This window comes from Rutidosis leptorrhynchoides, chromosome 6 (assembly GCF_046630445.1).
Source record: "Rutidosis leptorrhynchoides isolate AG116_Rl617_1_P2 chromosome 6, CSIRO_AGI_Rlap_v1, whole genome shotgun sequence".
In the NCBI taxonomy this organism is placed as follows: Eukaryota; Viridiplantae; Streptophyta; class Magnoliopsida; order Asterales; family Asteraceae; genus Rutidosis; species Rutidosis leptorrhynchoides.
Window position 1 is genome coordinate 398383878 of NC_092338.1, and position 6910 is coordinate 398390787.

The window sequence follows — 6910 nt, forward strand, 5'->3', positions numbered from 1 at the left end:
ACATATGACTGGGTCTGATAATAAACTTGAAAATATTATTGATGTTTCTCACCTGAACTTAACTGTTGGTCATCCAAATGGAACTAAAGCTTTTATTAAAAAAATTGGTGATCTAAAACTTAATGAAAAAATAACCCTTTTTAATGTCCTTGTCATTCCTGAATATAATGTTAATCTTCTTTCTATTCATAAAGTGACTAAGGACAGCAAGTTATTTGTCAGCTTTGATAATACTAAGTGCTATATTCAGGACTTAAGACTGGGGATAACTATATGGACTGGTGATGTTTATAATGGCCTCCATGTGTTTAATGCAAGTGGTTCTGAAGATGTGAATATGTGTCTTCTTGAAAGGAAAAGTTACTTGTCCAAACACCTATGTCACAGCAGACTTGGTCATCCTTCTGATAATGTTTTGAAAAAACTTAAAGATAAAATTGATTTTTCAAGTAAAGATACTGTTATTGAACCATGTGACATATGTCACAAAGCTAAACAAACCAGAGAAACCTTTAATGACAATGATCACAAGTCTACTGTAGTTGGGGATCTTGTTCACATTGATCTTTGGGGATCTCAAAAGCCTGATCCATTCCTACGGAATTTGCATAAGTATTCCACCATGTCAAAGCGCCATCAGATAGCTTACATGATGCAAACTTAGTTCTATCCGTATCTCTACAACCGCTGATACGGAACACAGACTCAAGCTTCTCAAACCAACGAGTTAAACCAACTGGACCTTCGGTGCCATTAAACGAGTGTGGTTCACAACTCAAGAAAGTCTTATATGTACACCCTGCTTGTCCATTGTTTTGAATGTTAGCTGCATCCTGGTTTCGCTGATTCGTAGCGTTCACATTGTTGCTGTTGGTTCCATTACGGAGTTCTGCCACGGCCTCGGTCAATCCTTTGGAGATCCAATGACGAACATCAACTTGGGAAACTTGCTTGGGCGGCATTATCTTTCTGGTCAAGATAATACATTCGGTTAGCGTCAATGAAATCGACATATAAAAATTATACTAGCAACGGGATGATGCATAGTAGAAAATATTAAATCATAGTGATTCTAGTAGGTCTAATGATAAGTAATAGCGATACATAGCGTTTAGTAGTAGCAGTAGTAAGGACAATGTACACTAGTAACATTATCACTAATTAACAATAGCAGTAGCAACACTAAGCATGATCAATCATTAATAAATCCAACACTTAATGTAATAAAATCTCGTTCATACATCATGCATAACCAACAAAAGTAACATAACTTCTCATGTCATAAGCAAAACCACATCTAGCAATGTATGTGCGAATATCAATTAATAAACAGTAATATTCAAATAGTATTCAATAGCGTGGAACAAGTCTAAACGAGCGATCTCTATTTGCGTTTATGGAACTCCTTCAACAAATACTCATCTTCTCCAAATTCTCGACTCGCAAAGTGAGGTCATTGGGGTTGTTGTCATTAGCGAGGTACTAGGTTTAGAAGTAGATGTAGAAGCATTGTAGTGATGAAAACGGCGACACATCTCAAGTGACTGGTTATCATAGCGAAAACTCTTGTAAAATGGATTTCTAGCTCGAGCAGGTCCTTTCGGTATCCTACGGTGGCCTCTCGGTCCGTAGGGGTTAACATAGTTGGGATTAACAAAAGGTGACTGGGGTGAATCAGGTACGTCAGGTTCAGATTCGGATTCGGGTTTCGAGTCTTCCTCGGGATCCTCTTTCGATTCTTTTTCTTGGGCTCATCCTCGTTCTCGGTTTCCATATCGGGTTTCGACTCGGTATCATCTACAAACTCGAGTATCGTATTTCCTTGCGCTTGCACGATTTCCTCGAATTCCGTGTCAGAGTCGGTAAGAATGATAGGATTGGAAGAAGTCATCTAGCACTCAAAGAAACACAAAGTTAGTTCATCTAGTAATCATGTCATCATAGGAATCATGTAGCGTAGCAATTAATCTAACTAGGGTTCATGCAACTTAACAAGTCTAAGGTTACAGTCTAGACTCATTAGACGTCCTAACGTTTGACTCTCTAATGCAGCCTAGTCCTAGGTAACTGATCTACTCTGATACCAAATGTAATACCCCGTCAGAATCCACTAACGGAATATTAACTCCTGGTCCTACAGTTTAGCGGTCACGCCCTCTATATGAGACGTTTCCGAAAAGTATTCGCATTACTTATCAAATCAAGTCATTTATTAAAGAAAATGTAACTGGAGAATGTTTGACATAAATGACTAATGTATATGAACCCAAAACATCTTGAAACAAAATAGTTTATATGCGAATATTTGTTCTTGAAATGAAAATGATAAATATGCTGGACGCCGTACAGTTCTAGCAGCAAACAGCATAATAACTTCAATTAATCGGAAGCACTACCTCTATGTACCTAAGATGAAAAATGCAAAACGTCAACGAAAAACGTTGAGTGAAACTACAGGTTTAGTAAATCATTTCGTATGTTAGGCCACAAGATTTTCTTGGAAAACATCATAGAAAAAGTATACATTATCATGAGCACTTGATTATAAAGTTTTAACCTTTGCATGAGCCGAGCACACGTCTTTAGTTTACCCTATCATTGCATACACCGATCAAGTGTACGAGTAACAACAAAATAGACGCATGTTATGTTTAGGCGAGGTTTGTCAAACCTAACGGTACCGTCCCTATAAGTCGAGCATACAAAGTAACTAATATAATCAAGCTAAGGGATTTTTGATCTGAACTCATATGTATAGTCATTTAAGTTACTTGTGCCTAATATGTAAAACATTTGTAAAAAGCATTTATCTCATCCCTGTAAAAATTTTGTAGGGACTGTAGACTCACCTTAGCAAAAGCACTTGTAATTTCTTAGTAAAACGTACGGTTGCCGAACAATCTCGACCGAACAACGTAACCTAAATAAGTAAATCATCTTCAGTATACACTTATTGGTCAAAACATGTCAACCCATAGTGTACGCAAAGTCCTAGTGCTCAGACTGACTCAACGAACAAGTAAAAGTCAACAAATCCAAGCAAGTCAACAAAAGTCAACCAAAGTCAACCCTAAAGTCAACTCGGTCAAAGTGGTCAACTAAAGTCAAACATCTCAGTAGGTCATACAAACATGATCAATAAGTCAAACCTAGGTCAAGTATCACTTTACAAGTCATAATTAAGCATATTGCAGTTTTGCACCTTAGAACATGCCTTAGAAATTCGTAAGTCGTAGAAAGATCCAACTATAGCTCATAGCAAATAAATAATTAAATCATGAACAACTCCAGATCTTAACTACACTTAAAATAAATTCCAAAAAGTCTGGCCAAAGCCTCATACGATAAATAGAAGTCAGAAGGGGTCTAATCATAGTTCATTACAGAAATTTCTGCCCACGCATCAGTTTTTAAAAAAATTTCATAAAATATAGAAAATAGATTTTGACGAATAGCCAATTGGAGTCATATCAAAACGTCTCAAAGTTTTAGTGATAAAATAATCAGAAACATTGCTTTAGCCAATTTGTACAGTTTTGCAAACCTTTACAGACCTTCCAGTTTCGTTCATCAAACAGACATATCATTTAGACGAGCATAGATTTCATGGAAAATCATGTTCTCGCAAGTTCGCATACAAATGAAACATGTCAAGTAACATATAAACTAACATATTACAGAAGATAAAAATCTAAATCAATTCCTAGTTCACTCTAGCAATTTTTATGTAACTTTGAAAAATGATTCAGCTCACTTTAAAAATCAAATCTTCGTTTTGACATAACGGGAGCATTACTTAACCTTTTGACGCAAATCTTAAGTCTAAATTGCATAAATTTTTACAAGGAATACAGTAGTACACTTTATATAAGCTAAGACACAAATCATGCAACTCAGAAAATTCGTATATCATGCAAACCCTAACGAAAACTTCGATTAAGCATATCTTGAGCATACGATAACGAAATCACGCAAAATTGGAGTCTAAAATTAATAAATTTTCGATATATTTATAATTAAACATATTAAAAGACCAGATCTCATGTCAATTAAATCAGATCAGTAAAATACAAATTCGTTTTTCATACACACAACGTTAATTACGCAATCAAACGATAAAGAACAACACTAGACACCATTAATTGAGCACTAGACTTACCTACACCATGTAATTGAACAAAACACTGAATTAATAAAATTAGGGTTACTAGTTATACCTCAAATGATTAAATTGATCACACAAACGCATAGAGAACGATCAAAGCAACAACATTCGTGTACGGGGTTTCTTCTAATTTCAACTTATGATGGTGGTTTTGGGATGATGATGGCCGACGGCCAAGAGGGAGAGGGAGAGGGAGAGAGGGAGATGTATACTAGAATGGGGAAAATAAGGGTTCCCATGATTTGCTTTCCTATTTATAGCTAGTAATTGGGGCCTAATTAAGATAACTAGTGACCTTGTAGCCCAAGTTAAGTCCATAAGGGGGTTCATGGGGGGTTCGGCCGATGGGGACCTATAGGGGTGTTCCTGGGCTCGTTTTGCTTACTTACTCATATGTGTGTGGTCCGTTTCGTTGCCGTTAATCGTACCGGGTCTCCGGAACATTAACTATTCGTTGAAACAAAATCACCAGATTTAATTCATTAAATAAATAATAAATTAAATTAGTTTTTCTTAAAGTAAATAATTATTTAAAATAATTATTTCGTCATTTTTCTGAGTTCCGTAAACTGAAAAGCTTTCTAGGCGATTAACTTAATCGTAACGTTTTCTAGTTATTTCACTTTTCGAAATAAGTTCATAAATTAATATAACGTATTAATTCAAGAATCTCTCTAATAAGCATGTATTTAATTCTATTAAACACACAAGTGTAAGTAACCACCGTTAAATACTTAACGGACAAGTAACGATTGTAAACGGAAAAAGTCGGGTTGTTACACCACTTATCCTGAGGGCAATACTCAACCAAATCAAAATCTAAGGAGATCAACCAGAGAGACTAACATTCCTAGAAAATATAATGACTTTATTGTAGAAGGAAAGGTTAAATATGGTGTTGAGAAATATGTGAATTATTTCTTTCTGAATTGTGAAAATTATGCTTTTGTGTCCAATTTAAACAAATCTGTTGAACCTAGTTGTTATAAACATGCTATAAATGACCCAAAACTGGAGGGTGGCCATGAACCTTGAAATGGAAGCCCTAAACAGAAACAACACTTGGGTAATTACTGAACTGCCACCTAATAGAAAACCTATAGGCAGCAAATGGGTATATAAAATAAAGTACAAATCTAATGGTGAAATAGAAAGGTACAAAGCTAGACTTGTTGCTAAGGGTTATAGTCAAAAACAGGGAATTGACTATGATGAGACTTTCTCTCTTGTTGTTAAACATATGATCATTAGATGTGTTATTACTCTTGCTGTTCAAAATAATTGGTCCTTGTTTTAACTTGACATCAACAATGCCTTTCTATATGGTGATCTTTGTGAGGATGTGTATATGACCCTTCCTGAAGGATATTTTGATGCTAATGATACAAGGGTTTGTAAATTAACCAAGTCTTTGTATGGCCTAAAACAAGTCCCTAGACAATGGTACTTTAAGATTAATAATGCTCTTACTGAGCATGGCTTTGTCCAGAGTGTTTGTGATAATTCTTTATATGTTAAAAATGATGGTGATACTTTTATTGCCCTACTTGTATATGTGAATGACATTGTTATCACTGGGAACAGCAACTCTGAAATTGAGAAGGTCAAACAATTTTTGAAAACTAAATTTCAGATTAAAGATATGGGAAAACTCAAGTATTTTCTTGGAATAGAAATTTTAAATAATGAAAAAGGCATCTGCATTTCTCAACGAAAGTATTGTCTTGACCTTCTTGATGAATATGGTCTGTTGGGTTGCAAACTTGCTAGCACCCTTATTGAACCTAATTTAAATATCTTATGTGAACCAAGTGAAAAGGACCCCCTGTTGACTAATTTGACTGAGTACCAAAAGTTGGTTGGAGAACTTATTTACTTGACCCTTACCAGACCTGATATCTCCTTCTCTGTTCAAGTCCTTAGTCAGTTTATGCATGCTCCTCTTCAATCTCACTTTAATCTAGCCTTGAGAGTTCTCATATACCTGAAGGGCTCTCCAGGTAAAGGTGTCCAATTTGTTAAGAGCAATAATCTGACCTTAAATGCTTACTATGATGCTGATTATGGGAAATGTAAGATTGACAGGAAATCTGTAACAGGGTACTTAGTCTATTTTTGTGGGTCTTTGATCTCTTGGAAAAGTAAAAAACAAGCTACCACTGCCAGGTCCTCAACTAAGGCTGATTAAAGGGCCATGGCAAGCATAGCTTATGAAATTGTTTGGGTCAAAAACCTTCTTCAAGAACTTGGTGTAAATGTTGACTTGTCAATTGACCTTTTTTGTGATAATAACTCTGCCATCCAGTTGGCAGCAAATTCTGTTTTTCATGATAGAACTAAACACTTTGAAATTGATGTGCATTACATTAGACAAAAGGTTTCAAGTGGTCTTATTAAAACTGTTAAAGTCAAATCTGAAGGTCAACTGGGAGACATTTTAACCAAGGGTGTAAGTGTGACCCAACATGGCTTCTTGACCAGTAAACTTGGTCTTTATGACTTATTCCAAAAATGAGTTTGTAGGGGGATGTTAAAATTATGATCATATCAAACTCATTTTTTGTTTATCCTTTCTCATTTGTGGTTGTTATAGTCCTTTTTTGTAGGTAGTTATCTTTTGGACTTCCTGTGCAATGTGTGGTGAACCTGTGCTGTTAATGTTATAAAGCTGGAGGGCTTGAGTGAAACTTCTATGGACTACTCTTGCATTAGTTTAAGGAGCGTGGTTAAAGCTGTTTATATCTG